We start from the raw sequence: 18120 nt of genomic DNA on the forward strand, positions 1-18120 counted from the left end.
CTCCATTATTTGCACTTCCGTTATCAATGTTCTCGATTAATCGCAAAAGTTTTCAGGAAAGTCTAGGCTGGCTCGAGAGACCAGTGGGTGTCGGGTCTGGGTCAGGGGATCAGTGGATGGGATACCAGCAGGCACTGGATCCAGAGACCAGTTGGTTTTGCCTCTGGGTCAGAAAACCAGCAGGAGTTGGGGTTTGATGAGAAAAACACGGTTTAAAAAGTTGATTAGGCTTGACAGAGAGTAATCGTCTGCCGTAGCCTGGATTGATAACAGCATAAAGTAGAAGCAAAATACTAGTTGTAGGATATCTAAATACTGTACAGCGTGAAATCAATTATCCACCAGGTCCCTTCTCTTCATTATATTGAATTGAGCATACTGAACATGCAAGCTTGGAGACTATATGACTACAGACATCAGTTTTATTGTGTAGTATTTAATGTTGTCTTATGAGACCTTCATTGACTGATATACTTCCTTAAACATTCAAAATCCTTGGGTCCCAAAGACCTTGTTTCATGCGTAAGGTGTACATGTAGTTGTGAATGTTTTGCCAAATGTGCTGATCTGGAATTCACCATTCTTGATTTTTTTTTTAAATGGGTAGCCTAGCGATGGAACTGCAGACTCCCAAACATTCAAGAACCCAACTTTGAACGTTAAAACACAACTGACCTCTTTATTTAGCTATTCAACTGCGTGATTCTTCCCATTTCTCTCATTAAATGGAGCTACTTTGTGGCATTGCTGGATCGAGGAGGGAAAAAAAATTCAGTCCTGCTGCACATACTGTGACTAAATCGGGATTGTACAGTCATGTTAAGAAGTCTATAGCCTCAACCAACCCACCCACTCGGCAAAGGAGAAAAACTCGACATCGACAAGGATCTGAAAAGGGGGAAATAAAAATGTCAGCTGAACAGTACATTCTGGGTGTTCATCCAAGGTACCATTGTGGCTTTACTGCCCTACTTCTCAGAATGAAATACAGAAGGAAGTTTAAACATCCTTTTTGTTTACTGGACTACAAGTGAGTCCTGAAGGAGCTGACTCTTGCTGGGGTATGATTGCACAGAGGCAAGACACATATGGGTTTCTCGCCAAGCAGCCATTCTTAATGACTCTGAGAGGCATCACAACCAATTCTATCCTCACATCTATTCTTCTTCTTGGGCAGTCCCTCAGAACCGAGGATGACTTGCTTCCACATTAAAAATGAGTTTGCAGGTGACTGATGAGTCCAATGCGGGACCTACAGCCTCCGTCACAGGTGGGGCAGACGGTGGTTCAAGGGGCGGGTGGATGGGGTGCTTGGGTTGACATGCGCTCCTTGCGCTGCCTGCGCTTGGCTTCCACGTGCTCCCGGCGAAGAGACTCGAGTGTTTCTCCTCCACTTTGTGCGGTCTTGGGCCAGGGATTCCCAGGTGTCGATGGGGATGTTACACTTTTTCAAGGAGGCTTTGAGGGTGTCCTTGAAGCGTTTCCTCTGCGCACCTGGGGCTCTCTTGCCGTGCCGGAGCTCCAAGTAGAGCGCTTGTTTTGGGAGTCTCTCATTGGGCATGCGGACAATGTGACCCGTCCATCAGAGCTGATTGAGCGTGGTCAAAGCTTCGATGCTGGGGATGTTGGCCTGAGCGAGAACACTGATGTTGGTGTGCCTATCCTGCCAATGGATTTGCAGGATCTTGCGGAGGCAGCGTTGCTGGTACCTCTCCAGTGCTTTGAGGTGCCTGCTGTACATGGTCCATGTCTCTGAGGCATACAGCAGGGCGGGTATCACTGCTGCTCTGTAGACCATGAGTTTAGTGCCGGGTTTGAGGTCCTGGTCTTCAAACACTCTTCCTCAGGCGACCGAAGGCTGCACTGGCACACTGAAGGCGGTGTTGGACTTCGTCGTCGACGTCTGCCCTTGTTGACAGTAGGCTCCCGAGGTATGGAAAGTGGTCCATGTTGTCCAAGGCCTTGTCGTGGATTTTGATAATCGGGGGGCAGTACTGTGTGGCGGGGGCAGGTTAGTAGAGGACCTTTGCTTACGGATGTTTAGTGTAAGGCCCATGCTCTCGTATGCTTCGGTGAAGGTGTTGACAATGGTTTGGAGTTCGATCTCCGAGTGAGCGCAGACGCAAGCGTCATCTGCATACTGTAATTCGACGACGGAGGATGGGACGACCTTGAGTGGATTCTTTAGTGCAGTCAAGACCATCTACGGCCCAAAGCCCTACCCCACTGCGGGCCAAGAATGGAGAGGTACTCAAGGACAGAGGCAGTCAGTGCCCGCTGGAAGGAGCACTTCGAAGATCTCCTTAACCGCAACTCTTCGACGCGAGTGTCCTCAACTCCATCCCACAGCATGCTACCCGCCACCATCTCAGCACAACCCCAGCCCGGCATGAGGTTGACAAGACCATCCGACAACTGAAGAGCAACAAGTCCTCGGGAGCAGATGGAATCCCCGCCGAGGCACTAAAACATGACGGAGAAGCACTACTGACGCGAATTCATTAACTCATTTCTCTTATCTGGAAGGAGGAGAGCATGCCAGGGGATCTCGGAGACGCCGTAATTGTGACCATCATCAAGAAAGGTAACAAGTCTGATTGCGGTAATTACAGAGGAGTTTCCCTGCTGTCTGCCACAGGGAAAGTCATCGCAAGAATCCTCAATCGCCTTCTCCCAGTGGCCGAAGAGCTCCTCCCAGAGTTGCAATGCGGATTCCGCCCACTAAGGGGCACAATAATGGACATGATCTCCACCGCACGTCAATTACAAGAGAAATGCAGGGAACAGCACCAACCACTGTACATGGCCTTCTTTGATCTCACAAAGGCCTTCGACACTCAACCATGAGGGATTATGGAGTGTCCTCCTCAAATTCGGCTGCCCTCAAGTTTGTCACCATCCTCCGCCTGCTTCACGACAACATGCAAGCTGTGATCCTGACCAACGGTTCCACCACAGACCCAATTCACGTACGAACCGGGGTCAAACAAGGCTGTGTCATCGCACCAACGCTCTTCTCGATCTTCCTTGCTGCAATGCTCCATCTCGCCCTCAGTAAGCTCCCCACTGGAGTGGAGCTAATTTACAGAACAAACGGGAAAGTGTTCAACCTCCATCGCCTCCAGCCCAGATCCAAGGTCGCATCTATACATGCACACTGGATAGTGATCAGGAGTGGAAATCGTAGCTAGTTTTCTCCAACTCCACCTCTTTCCCCTTACCTTTCCTAGCTCAGGCCAATTGCCATCCAACTGGAGATCATCTAGCTGCACACACTGGGAATAGAGCCTGGGATCTTCTGGTCTGAATAGCTCAGCTACACGTTAACTTTACCATCTGAATCATTGGAGAGCTAGGATCTTAATATCTGTCAGATTCAGTAGCCAATTATCCCTGTAGCGTGCATCCTGTTGTTTTACTTCATTGCTTCTGTCCACATAGCTTAGGGACTGTTTGACAGGAAGCAATTAATCCTAGAGGATTTCTCTGGAGTCACTGGTACTCAATGAACCCTGCTCGCATTGCATTGTAACCTGATACAATTTGAGAGTTTGTCAGCCAATTTTTCTTTTTGAAAGGACCAAGAGAGTAATATTAGCTCCGTGAGGACTGATGTAGTGACTGAGCCAGCCGACCAACACCCGTATGGGTTTATTAGCTTAAAGGTGTTGGAGAAAGATTGCTTTCAAAAATGTGTTTTTTAAATAGTCAGACAATGCACGATTAAGGCTTCTAATTTTAAATGTCATTGTTTAAACATGGTAAGAAACCACATTCTAGTATGCTTTGGGTGTTGACTGATCTTAGTGCTGTGACATCCACCGTATTTTGGCGTTGATGATGATCTTAGAGCTATGACATCCATCGTGTTTTAGGTATTGATGATGATCTAAGTGCTGTGACATCCATCGTGTTGTTTCATAATCATTCTCCTTCATTGATCTTCCACCAACCATGGGAATAAGACCTGGCTTGATTGGTCCTGGGAAAACCACTTGCCTGCCACACATGTAAAAGCTTTTTCATTATGCAGCAACTAGGCAAGTGGTGTTCTCTTCCTGCATTAAAAGAGCCTCAAGGCCTGCACCATTGTGCCACATGGTTTATCCCCAGCCAGAAAGCATATGCTCTCCCTTCTTACTTGGGAAATGCCTCTGGATTCTCCTCAGCCTTCGGTTGGATTACATAGTCTGTGTACATAAGTTTACTGTTTGCAACCAGTCTGTAGTTTTCCACTACTTCAAGTTTTGTTTCTCCCAGGCCTGCACCAGTCAGTATGGCCAATAGATACAAGTAGAAATGGTGCTGTACTCATCAAGACACGCATACGTGTAAAACACAAAGCAAAATAGGTTTGTACGGATGTATTCCACAGAGTAGGTTAGTCCTAACTTCTGGCCTTTACACACTGGAATAACCATCAACATTAGGAGAGTATCTGTTGGTGCCCAATTAGGCCTTCACTGGTTCCGAATCTGGACCTGAATTTAATTCTTCCTGAGCTAATATATCCAGTGTCAAAACCTATTGGATCGTGTGATCTTACATTTCCTGCAGGGAGAAGTACACTGCCACTTTGCCTTAATTTCAGTTTGTAGTGCTATTAAACTACAAGCCCCATATTGTAGATCAGGCATATTTTATTTGACATTCTATCACTCTGATTTCCTACCCAAATTGCATCCTGGTTAAATTTTGGGCTGAGCAATTACTCCATCATTTTATCTGTCACATCAGGCAGAAGTGGAACACTGGGAGCAATTTTAACCCTACCTGCTCAGTGGAAACTTAGACTCCCGGATGGGAGGATATGTCGCCCACCTAAATCTGGCGGGGGTCCTTCTTTACATATGCAAATCAGGGTCCAGTTGTGTGCCCCGGCTGCAATTTTAGCTGCAGCCTGAGTGGGGAAGGCGCTGTGGCTTTCCTGCCAGATGACGGCCAGTCAGGACTTGCCAGTAAGAAGAGGCTACAAAAGGTAATTTTAAAAAAAACTTTCCTTTGTGAGGCCAGGAAGAGTTCCTCTGGACCCCACAAAAAAAGGTTAAACCTCCCCTGCTCTGAACACCACCTCCCGCCCCCCCCCCCCCCCAAATCCCTCATTCTCCACCCCCCCCCCGCCCACTGCAAGACCTCCCGCAACCTCTTTCTGCACATTTCCCCAAGTGCCAAGGGCAGCAGAGGCTGGCGGCTGCTTCCCACCTGGAATGGCGGCATGTTAATGAGGCCCAGGAGTTTAAATACCCTGGGCCTGATGTTTGCCTCAGCGGGTGACCTGCCCAGAGTTAAAATCGGGGCCATTACCTCTCGTATATAGGGGCTCAGATCCTTCAGTTACTAAGCCTCTTGTACAAAGTAATTTCAGAAGCTTCAACAGTTACTCATTTCCTGTGATGCAAAGACTATAGGCTTTGGTTAGCTACGTGGAAGAGAGTGTATTCTGCACTATAATTCTGCTGGAAACTGAAGGGGCAGGTTAGAGGCCATTCGATCAATTCCACAACTACATCCTGGGCTTCTTTCGATGAGGTTCTGATTTATAGAATTTGTAAAAATGCTACACTTGTCCAGCATTAATGCTACAAATTGGTTTGCTGAACGCAATAATATGTTTGGATCCATCCTAGCAGCCGATGTTAACAGTTCCTTATCAAGGGATCCATGTGTGCTAAGTGTACTCCTACATTGTGTGGAGGATGCTTAATGAAAAAAAAGATGGATTATTCTTGCCTTCAAATGCTCTGCATTCTCCACACACCACAGTCCGAGCCACACTTTTATTTCCTTAGGCCTTGTAGGTTTTGGGAAAGTTGTCATTTTCAGCCTGGCTTCCAATCGAAATGAACTGATGCACGTCCTTGGACATTATGCAACATGCAAGTGGGAAACCAAGAGTGGCACCACCTATCTATGATCACCTGACATTTTGAGGTAATTTTTTTCCCAAGACCAGTTAAAGTGGACTCTATTCAGCGAGTGGAGGATGCAGACTACATGTAGAACCAAGAGGACCCTATAACATAGGTCATAGTCATAACTGCACAGAAGCAGGCCATTTGACCCATGGAGTCCGTGCCAGCTCTCTGCAGAGCAATCGAGTCAGTCCCATTCCCCCACTCTATCCCTGTAGCCCTGCAAGTTTATTTCCCTCAAGTGCCTATCTAGTCTCCCCTTGAAAACATTGAGTCTCACCACTTCCATCGGCAGCGAGTTCCAGGTCCTCACCACTCGAGTAAAAAAGTTTTTCCTCATATTTCCCCCCCCCCCCCCCCCCCGTAACTCTTGCCCAAAACCTTAAATCTGTGTTCCCTAGTCCTTGTACCATCAGCTAGTGGGAACAGCCTTTCCCTATCTAGCCTATCCAAACCTGTCATAATCTTGTACACCTCTATCAAATCACCCCTCAACCTCCTTTGCTCTAATGAAAACAAATCTAGCTTCTCCAACCTGTCCTTGTAGCTAAGATCCCCCATCCCCGGAACCATTCTGGTAAATCTCTGCACCATCTCAAGGGCCTTCACATCCTTCCTAAAGTGTGGTGACCAGAACTGGACGCAATACTTTAGTTGTGGCCTAACCAGAGCTTTATAAAGGTTTAGCATAACTTCCCTGCTTTTGTACTCAATACCTCTATTTATAAAGCCCAAGATCCCATATGCTTTGCCAACTACTCTCTCAATATATCCTGCCACCTTCAAAGCTCTATGCACATGAACCCCCAGGTCCCTCTGTCCCTGCACACTCTTTAGAACGGTGCCATTAAGTCTACATTGCCTCTCCCTATCCCTTCTGCCAAAATGCATCACCTCACACTTCTCTGTATTAAATTCCATCTGCCACTTGTCTGCCCATTCTGCTAGCTTTTCTACGTCCTGTTGCAGTCGATTGGTATCATCACTGTTTGCCACACCCCCAAGTTTGGTGTCATCAGCAAATTTAGAAATTCTACTTTGTATATTCCAATATCCAGGTCATTTATATATTTCAAAAAAAGCAGTGGCCCCAGCACTGACCCTTGGGAAACACCACTGTCTACCATCCTCCAGTCTGAAAAAGAGCCATTTACTACAACTCGCTGTTTTCTGTCTTTAAGCCAATTCCTTATCCAAGCTGCCACGGACCCACCTATTCCATGAGCCTCAATTTTGTTAACCAGCCTCCTGTGTGGTACTTTGTCAAACACCTTCCTAAAATCCATGTAGACAACATCCATTGCATTCCCTACATTGATCCTCCCTGTTCATCAAAAAATTTAATTAGATTAGTCAAACATGATCTGCCTTTTACAAATCTGTGTTGGCTCTCCTTAATTAGCTTAAACCTCTCCAAGCGCCCGTTAATTTTTTCCTTGATTATTGTTTCTAAAACTTTACCCACCACTGATGTTAAACTGACCGGCGTGTAGTTACTAGGATTGTCCTTGCACCCTTTCTTGAATAATTGTGTCACATTTGCCACTTTCCAATCCTCCGGCACCTCCCCCGCATCTAGGGAAGATTGGAAAATTATGGCAAGCCCTTCCGCTATCTCCTCCCCCAATTCCCTTAGCAACCTGGGATGCAAGCCATCTGAACCAGGCGACTTATCCACTCTAAGCATACCCAGCCTTTCTAGTGCATGCTGTCTTTCAATTTTCACCCCTTCCATTGCATCTACCTTTTCCACTTCTACCGATATTTTGTCAGCATCCCCCCTCCTTAGTAAACACCAATACAAAGTACTCATTGTGTATTCTAGCCTTGCCTTGCGCCTCTAAGCATATATCATTTTCTTTGTCTCTAATTGGCCCCACCCTGCCTCTTGCTACCCACTTACTGTTTACATGCCGGTAGAAGATTTTTGGGTTTCCTTTTATGTTAACTGCCATTCTGCTCTCATATTCTCTTTGCCAATCTTATTTTCATCTTCACTTCCCCCCTCAACTTATTGTATTTGGTCTGGTTCTCCCTTAAAGAATTCACCACAGAACGCACCCTCTTTTTTGTTTCATCATCTTTATCTCCCTCGTCATCCAAGGAGCCCTTGCTTTGGTTCCCTTACCCTTCCCTCGTGTTGGAATGTACCTAGCCTGCACTTGGAACATCTCCTTAAAGATCACCCATTGTTCCGTTACAGTTTTTCCTGTCAGTTTTTGGTTCCATTTTACCCTGGCTAGATCCTTTTGCATCCCATTGAAGTTAGCCCTATTCCAGCTTAGAAGTTCCACTCTAGATTGTTCCTTGCTTCTCGCCATTGCTAATCTAAATCTTATGATACGATGATCACTCGTACCCAAGTGTTCTCCCACAGACACTTGGTCGACCTGACCCACCTCATTCCCCAGCACCAGATCCAGCAATGCCTCCTTCCTGGTTGGGCCAAGAACATACTGGTCAAGGAAATTCTCCTGAACACATTTCAGAAATTCCTCCCCCTCCTTTCCCTTTTATTCTATAGCATTATCCCAATCGATATTTGAGTAATTGAAGTCCCCCAATGTCACCCTTCTATAGCTCTTGCATATCTCTCTGATTTCCCTGCAGATTTGCTTCTCTACCCACCCCCCTCACTATTTGGAGGCCTATAGAATGCCCCCAATAGCGTGATCATACTCTTTTTGCTCCCCAACTCTAACCAAATGGATTCTGTCCTTGTCCCCTCAAGAACATCCCTTTCCAACACTACAATCTCTTCCTTAATCAGCACTGCCATCCAACCTCCCTTTTTCCCTTCCCTATCTTTTCTGAACACCTTGTAACCTTGAATATTAAGTGCCCAGTCCTCACCATTTTAAGCCATGTTTCCATTATTGCCACAACATCATATTGCCACACGGCTAATTGTGCCTGTAGCTCACCAACCTTATTCACCACACTTTGTGCGTTTATGTACATACATTCTGAACCCATTTTTGAATTTTTTGTAGTCTTTCTTAGTCTGCTCCTATCTAATATGGTACTACTTCCACCTCTAGTACTACTTTCTTCTCTAGTACTATCCAACACACTCACTCTTTCATGCACCGTGAGAGCGGCAGACCTACGGGAGACTCGGCGGAGCGGCAAGATTAAAAGAGTGGCGAGGCTCAGGTAGGCCTCAGAGCGGCGAACCTGCGGGAGACTCAGCGGAGCGGCGAGTCTCCGGTAGGCTTACTAATTTCCAATCTCCGAACTCGGAGGGAGAGAAGTAAAAAGTAATAGAAGTGTGACGTCACCAGAAAGCAGGTAAGTGACTGGTTGGTATTTTTCTCTTTTTAAACTTTAACTCTGTAGTTTATAGTTTTTAAGGTCTCTGTGGTGTAGCGGGGACTGTTGGTAAACCAGGGCCCTTAAATATACCATTTAACTAGTGTAATTGGTGGGATTGATTTGATTTAATTTAATTTCAATTAATTAAAGGGTAAGTCATGACAGGAGAGCCCGGCCCCGTATGCTCCTCCTGCGTTATGTGGGAACTCAGGGACACTTCCTGTGTCCCTGACAACTACATGTGCAGGAAGTGCATCCAGCTGCAGCTACTGGCAGACCACATTGCGGCGCTGGAACTGTGATTGGATACATACTGGACCATTCGCGATGCTGAGGACGTCGTGGATATCATGTTTAAGCAGTTGGTCACACTGCAGGCAAAGGTTGGACAGGCAGAAAGGGAAGGGGTGACCAACAGACAGAGTAGTAGGTGCAGGCAGGTAGTGCAGGGGTCCCCTGTGCACATCCACCTCTCAAACAGATATACCACTTTGAATACTGTTGGGGGGGATGGCTTATCAGAGGAAGGCAGCAGCAGCCAACTTCCTGGCACCAGGGGTGACTCTGCTGCACAGGACGGGAGGAAAAAGAGGGGTAGAGCTATAGTAATAGGGGATTCTATTGTAAGGGGAATAGATGGGCATTTCTGCGGCCGCAAACGAGACTCCAGGATGGTGTGTTGCCTCCCTGGTGCAACGGTCAGAGCGGCTGCAGAACATTTTGGAAGGGGAGGGTGAACAGCCAGTTGTGGTGCATATAGGTACCAACGATATAGGTAAAAAACGGGATGAGGTCCTAAAAGCTGAATATAGGGAGTTAGGAGGTAAATTTAAAAGATAGGACCTCAAAGGTAGTAATCTCAGGATTGCTACCAGTGCCACGTGCTAGTCAGAGTAGAAATAGAAGGATATTTCAGATGAATACGTGGCTAGAGGAATGGTGCAAGGGGGAGGGATTCAAATTCCTGGGATATTGGAACCGGTTCTGGGGGAGGTGGGACCAGTTCAAACCGGACAGTTTGCACCTGGGCAGGGCAGGGACCGATGTCCTAGGGGGAGTGTTTGCGAGTGCTCTGGGGGAGGGTTTAAACTAAAATGACAGGGGGTTGGGAACCTGAGCAGGGAGACAGAGGAAAGGGAAACAAGGATAAAAGCAAAAGATAGGAAGGAGAAAAGCAAAAGTGGCAGTCAGAAAGAAACAGTTTTAATCAAACATGGCCACAGTAAATAATAATTCTAATAGGTCTAAGAGCGTTAAAAAAACAAGCCTGAAGGCTTTGTGTCTTAATGCGAGGAGCATTCGTAATAAAGTGAATGAATTAGCTGCGCAAATAAAGGTAAACAAATGTGATATGATTGGGATTACGGAAACACGGCTCCAGGGTGGCCAAGGCTGGGAACTCAACATCCAGAGGTATTCAATATTCAGGAAAGATAGACAAAAAGGAAAGGGAGGTGGGGTAACATTGCTGGTTAAAGAAGGGATTAACACAATTGTAAGGAAGGATATTTGCTCTGATGATGTGGAATCTGTATGGGTAGAATTGAGAAATACCAAGGGGCAGAAAACATTAGTGGGAGTGGTATATAGACCCCCAAACAGTAATCCGGAGGTTGGGGATGGCATTAAAAGGGAAATTAGAGAAGCATGCAATAAGGGCACAGCAGTCATCATGGGTGACTTTAATCTACATATAGATTGGGCTAACCAAATTAGTAACAATACTGTGGAAGAGGAATTCCTGGAGTGTTTACGGAATGGTTTCCTGGACCAATATGTCGAGGAACCAACCAGAGATCAGGCCATCTTAGACTGGGTATTATGTAACGCAAAAGGATTAATTAGCAATCTTGTTGTACGAGGCCCCTTGGGTCGGAGCGATCATAATATGATAGAATTCTTCATTAAGCTGGAGAATGAAGTAGTTGACTCAGAGACTAGGGTCCTGAATTTAAATAAAGGAAACTACAATGGTCTGAGGCGCGAGTTGGGTAGGATTGATTGGGGAATGTCACTCAAAGGGTTGACGGTGGATAGACAATGGCAAACATTCAAAGACCACATGGATGAACTACAGAATTTGTTCATCCCAGTTTGGCATAAAAATAAAACAAAAAAGGTGACTCAACCGTGGCTAACAAGGGAAATTAGGGATAGCATAAGATCCAAGGAGAGGACATATAAATTAGCCAGAAAAAGCAGTAAACCTGAGGATTGGGAGCAGTTTAGGATTCAACAAAGGAGGACGAAGGTATTAATTAAGAAGGGGAAAATAGAATATGAGAGTAAGCTTTCAGGGAACATAAAAACTGACTGTAAAAGCTTTTTTTGATATGTGAAGAGAAAAAGATTGGTGAAGTCAAGCGTAGGTCCCTTGCAGTCAGAATCAGGGGAATTTATAATGGGGAACAAAGAAATGGCAGACCAATTTAAATACATATTTTGGTTCTGTCTTCACAAAGGAGGACACAAATAACCTCCCAGTGATGTCAGGGAACATAGGGTCTGATGAAAGGGAGGAACTGAAAGAAATCAGCAGTATTTGTAGGGAAATGGTGTTAGGGAAATTGATGGGATTGAAGGCCGATAAATCCCCAGGGCCTGATAATCTACATCCTCGGGTATTTAAGGAAGTGGCCCTAGAAATAGTAGATGCATTGCTGATCATCTTCCAACATTCGATGGAATGTGGAACAGTACCCATCTATCTATCTATCTATCTAAAGCGGTACTTCTGTCTGTCCTTCCGTCTGTCTGGCTATACACTCTCAAGTTATAGAGCGTACCTACACGTGCGTCACATCAAAAGAAAGCTTACGATTCCGGAACGGTCATAAGCGTATTTACTTTTCGGTGGAACAAAAATTGTTCCCGCGGTATCCAAAAAACGTTCAAAATTCCGCTCATTATCTGCTCATTACCATCGAGTGACATGAAGGTCGACCAATCGTACAGTCGAGCGACCCGACGGTCGACCAATCGTGTCACGGGGACGGGTTCGTCGCACGTGCGGGCCGTCCTAGAGTTGAGCGACAGGACGATTGACCAATCCTACAGTTCAGTGACCTGACGGTTGACCAATCGGTGCGTGTGTGGGCGGGCCTAATCATTCTGAATCGAGGTGAGTGGCCGCCATCTTGATTCCAAACTCTTCGTTTCTTTTTCCCGCTTTCTGCGTGTTTCTTTTCAAATCTACATTTCCAGAAAAAAACAAGTTGCTTTTAAAACACACATTGCTTTTAAAAAAAAGTTAATTCATTTGTCAATCTTTTTTCTAACATCTATAATTTTCCTACCTTTCACCGTTTTTCCAGACCTGGAAGCCTGGGCCTCTGTTGCCCAGCCACGCCCGAGGTAGGCACCGCCCCTCCCGCTGGGCCCGCCCCGCGATCGCCGCCCTCTTGGTAAAGGCTGGCGGCGCGGGACTGGGCCGAGCGTAGCCATCGCCGCCATTTTGGTAAAGGCTGGCGGGGCGGGAGGGAGTCTAGCGGGAGGTGAGTTGCGGTCACCACGGGGCTCGGGCTCAGCTGATCGGGCGCTCATCAGGGATCAGCCCGCAACACATCGACCGGAGGAGCGGCGGCTCTCTCTCTCTCCTTCCAACCCCCCGCCCGCGGCTCAGGCGGGGGGCCGGTGCTCGGGAGAGTGGGAAGGGGGGGGGAAGGGTAACCCCGGCAATGGGGCTCGGCTGGGCTCGGGCTCATCGGGGCGCTGCGCTCGGCTGGGCCATGTCAGTGCGCGGGGCGGCACAGAGTTCCGCGGAGCTATCGCCAGCAGAGGGGAGAGTGTCTGCTGGCTCCCCCCTCCCTTTCTCCCTTCCCTGCTCCCCCACCCTTCCCCCCCCACACCCTTCCCACCCCCCCTTCCACCTCCTCCCCCTCCACTCCCCCCTCCACCACCCATCCCCCTTCCCCTCCCTCCCCCACTTCCACCCATCCCCTCCTCCCTCCCCCCCCAGTCGCTCTGTCTTTCTCCCCCCCCCGCTCGCTCCCTCTCTTTCCCCCCCCGCTCGCTCCCTCTCTTCCCCCCCGCTCGCTGCCCCCCGCCCTCTCTTTCCCCCCTGGTCGCTCGCTCGCGCCCTCTCTTCCCCCCCGGTCGCTCGCTCGCGTCCTCTCTTTCCCCCTCCCCCGGTCGCTCGCTCGCCCCCTCTTCCCCCTCCCCCGGTCGCTCGCTCGCCCTCTCTTCCCCCCCAGTCGCTCGCTCGCCCTCTCTTCCCCCTCCCTCCCCTTCCCAGAAGACAGACAAACTCATTTATCTATATGAAATAAAAATGTTTTTTCTTTTTTCATAACAGCATGCCCCCAAGAAAATGATGGAGACTTACACCCAGCACTTCTGATGCATCCCAAAAAAAGACTAAAAGAGCCTCGGAGACTCCTGACGAGACTCGGGCAGGTCAAGCTGATGACCAGACGAGACGTGCCCAAGCCAAAGCCTCAGAGACTCCTGACGAGTCTCAGTCACGTCAAGCTCATGACCGGATGAGCCATGCCCAAACCTTTGCCTCAGGGACTCTGACCAGACTCGGGCACGTCGCCAGACCGACAGTAGACGCAGGGGCATTGCCAGAGCTGACATTTGGAGTCATTGGCTCCGAGCAGCCTTCTCCTATACACCCACCAGCGATTATGAAGCAGACCACACAGTCGTCATTGGCAACATGACCGTCATTTGCCCTCACTGTGGCGCTCTGAAGTGGGAAGGGGAAATTGCTGGGATATGCTGCAATGGAGGAAAGGTTAAACTTCCAACACTAACAGCTCCGCCTGAACCCCTACACTCACTTCTGTTTGGCCGAAATCCAGCTTCAACACATTTCCTCACTCACATCAGAAAGTACAACAACTGCTTTGCAATGACCTCTTTTGGTGCAAACAGAGTGCATGAATCAGGATTTTGCCCAACTTTTAAAGTTCATGGAGAGGTGTACCATACAGCTGGCTCACTACTTCCTCTCCCAAACGAAAGACCTCAGTTTCTGTAAATCTACTTCTTGGGTGATGACCAAGAGCAAGCCAATCGCCGCAGGGAAGCTGCTGTTCTCCCCGCACAACAACACCAAATCAAGCAAACAACTTTGATTGAGTTACAGCAGATGCTTCATGACCAAAACCCATATGTTAAGACTTTCAAAACAGCCATCGAAAAAACAACAAATGAAGACCTCAAAGTTGTCATCAAAGCTGACAAGACTCCTGCAGGTGAACATGAGCGACGCTTCAATGCTCCGACCACCAATGAGGTAGCCATTGTCATTGTGGGCCAAGAATTTGAACAATGGGACATTGTCTTGCATATCAGAGGTGGTCCACTCAAAAAAAAAGTTCTGAGCTTCACAGGTCATATGATCCTCTGCAATACCCGCTTTTGTTTTGCCATGGGGAAGATGGATACGATGTCTATAACAAGATCCCACATGTTGACCCCAAAACTGGTGTGCCACCTACAGCCCAAAGGCAAAAGATGGTTTCTGCCATGGAATTCTATTCATACAGGCTGATGGAATGACAAACTGCTTCAAACCACCTGCTTCAGTGTGGACGCCTTCTCCATCAGTTCCTCACTGACATGTATGTGAAAATAGGAGAGCGGCTTAATTGGTTCCGGAATAACCAAAATCATTTGAGAGTCACAGACTATATACACTTACGAGATGCTGTGGCCAATGATGGCAACACTGAGGACATTGGTCAACTGGTCATCCTACCATCCACCTTCGTTGGAGGGCCTAGGTACATGCATGAGCACATGCAAGATGCCATGACCTATGTCAGAAACTATGGCAGACCTGACCTCTTCATCACCATGACTTGCAATCCCCAATGGCAGGAGTTCCCACCCAAAGCTGGTACTGAAAGGCATAAGCTCATCGCACGGGTCTTCAACCTCAAAGTTAAAAAACTGCTGACTGTAGGCAAACATTTTGGTGCACACAATTGCTACATGTACAGCATTGAGTGGCAGAAGAGAGGACTTCCTCATGTTCATCTGTTACTCTGGCTTCAGGAAAAGATTCGCCCCAATCAAGTTGATTCCTTCATTTCTGCAGAGTTACCCGATAAGGACCAGAATCCAATCCTCTTTGATGTTGTTGTAAAAAATATGATTCATGGTCCTTGTGGGCGACACAACCCTTCTCCCTGCATGAAAAACAATGCATGTACAAAAGGGTACCCAAAGCCACTCCGCGAAGAAACTCAGCATGGGGATGATGGCTATCCTTTGTACAGGAGAAGGGGCAAAGAGAGTGGAGGTTTCAGCACTGAGATAAGAATGCAAACTAAAAAATCTAGCCACTCGAGTCAACCTGGTCCGTCAACTCAGACAACACAGCAAAGACAGACATTTGAAGTTGACAACCGTTGGATTGTTCCTTACTGTCCACTCCTATCCAGGCTCTTCAAATGTCACATCAATGTGGAGTACTGCCACTCAGTTAAGTCTATCAAATATGTGTGCAAGTACCTCCATAAGGGCAGTGACCAAGCTGTCTTTGATCTTCAAGCGGCTGGACAGCAGAATCAAAATGATGAGATCACCACACATCTGATGGGCCGTTACATCTGCAGCAATGAGGCAGCCTGGCGAACTTTTGGATTTGACACCCACAACCGTTGCCCCACTGTCACTAAATTGGATGTTCACTTGGAAAATGGACAAAGGGGTTTATTCCGACCTGAAAATGCCAGCCAACGTGCCGAGCAACCTCCAAAGACAAAACTTACAGCATTCTTTCAGTTGTGCCAAACGAATGACTTTGCCAAGACACTTTTCTATCATCAGGTGCCCAAGTACTACACATGGCAGCCAAACAAGACATGGCGGGCTCGGCGCCCTGGAGCAGGTCAGAAGGAAGTTCCTGGTCATACAGGGGTGTACTCATCAGATGCACTTGGCAGAGTCTACACGGTCCATCCAAACAACAGAGTGCTTTCACCTTCGTCTACTCCTCCATGAGGTTGCTGGCCCCACATCATTTAATGACCTCAAGAGTGTCGATGGCCATCTCTGTGAGTCTTTTCAAGAAGCTTGCCGCAGGAGAGGACTCATTGAGGGTGACAGTCATTGGCATGCAACGATGACAGAAGCTGTTGTGTCTTACTCCGCCAATAGGCTACGAAAACTCTTTGCCATTATAATTGCCCTCTGCAGACCTTCCAACCCAATGCAATTGTGGGAAGATCACAAAGACAGCCTCACGGAAGACATCTTACGCCAACTCGCCAGAGCCAACCCCACAATGGCACTCAACTACACTGATGCGATGTACAATCAGGCATTGATCCTTTTGGAGGGCAAGACTTTGGCATTGGCTGGCAAGTCTCTGACTCAGTTGAACCTTCTATCTCCCAATAGGAATGATTCTCCAGGTCTCAGCAGAGAGGTCCTCAGAGAAACCACCTACAATGTTAAGGAACTGACCTCCTTTGTCACAGTCACTGAGCCTAAATTGCTTCCAGAGCAGAAACAGACTTACAGGTTGGTTCTCGATATGGTGCAAAACAACACTGCTGGCATTATCTTCCTCGATTCCCCTGGTGGAACAGGAAAGACATTCCTGATCAATCTTTTGCTGGCCACGGTTCGCTCTAAAGGATTCATTGCGCTGGCTGTTGCCTCATCAGGAATCGCTGCAACTCTTCTGCAAGGAGGTCACACTGCCCACTCAACCTTTGCTCTCCCTCTGGATCTGACAAGACAAGAACAACCAGTGTGTAACATTAGCAAAGGAACTGGTGCTGCTGAGATGCTTCAAAAGTCTTGATTGATTGTGTGGGATGAGTGTACAATGGCCCACAAGAGGGCACTTGAAGCACTCAACAGAACTCTTCAAGATCTGAGAGGCAACAATAGGCTGATGGGTGGCATCACCCTGTTGCTGGCAGGTGATTTCCGCCAAATCCTGCCAGTTGTCCCCAGAGGAACACCAGCGGATGAACTCAATGCATGTCTCAAGGCATCCCATCTGTGGCCACATGTGCAAACAGTCCATTTGACGACAAACATGCGTGTTCATATGCATGGTGACGAGATGTCAGAATCCTTTGCGTGACTTTTACTACAATTGGGAGAAGGAAAGTTGCCCGTTGACAGCAGTGGACAAATCACAATTCCTCCAGACTTTGGCAGTCAAGTAAAAACAGTTGATGACTTGACTTGATCTCAAACGTGTATCCAAACCTCCTCAATCACTTCAAAGATTACAACTGGCTGTGTGAACGGTCAATACTTGCACCCAGGAATGATACTGTCAAAGACATAAACATGCTCCTTCTTCAAAAACTCCCTGGCCAAGAGCACATTTACAAAAGCGTGGATACTGTTTGTGACAGTGCTGATGTGGTACATTACCCCATTGAGTTCCTCAACTCAATGGAGCCTTCAGGAACGCCTCCTCGCGAACTGGTACTGAAGGAAGGCACCCCCCTCATGCTCCTAAGAAACTTATCTCCACCAAAGTTGTGCAATGGAACCAGACTGGCAGTCAAAAAGCTCATGCAGCATCTCATTGAGGCTACCATCATCTCAGGCTGTGCCAGAGGGGAGGATGTTATCATTCCTCGAATTCCTATGATACCAACTGACTTACACTTTCAATTCAGAAGGCAACAGTTCCCTCTGAGAATTTCTTTTGCTATGTCAATCAACAAGGCCCAGGGGCAGACTTTGAAGGTTGCTGGCATCAACTTACTCACGCCCTGTTTTTCACATGGCCAGTTGTACGTGGCATGTTCAAGAGTTGGTGCATACAGGAATCTGTTCATTTTAACACCGTCAGGAAAAACAGAAAATGTTGTCTATCCACGGGCTCTCCAGTAACAGGGTGCTCCCACCTTCATCTACTCCTCCATGAGGTTGCTGGCCGAACCTCATTTAATTACCTCAAAACTCT

The sequence above is a fragment of the Somniosus microcephalus genome, chromosome 16, assembly GCF_052327205.1.
Source record: "Somniosus microcephalus isolate GS21.2 chromosome 16, FLI_Smic_1.0, whole genome shotgun sequence".
In the NCBI taxonomy this organism is placed as follows: domain Eukaryota; kingdom Metazoa; phylum Chordata; class Chondrichthyes; order Squaliformes; family Somniosidae; genus Somniosus; species Somniosus microcephalus.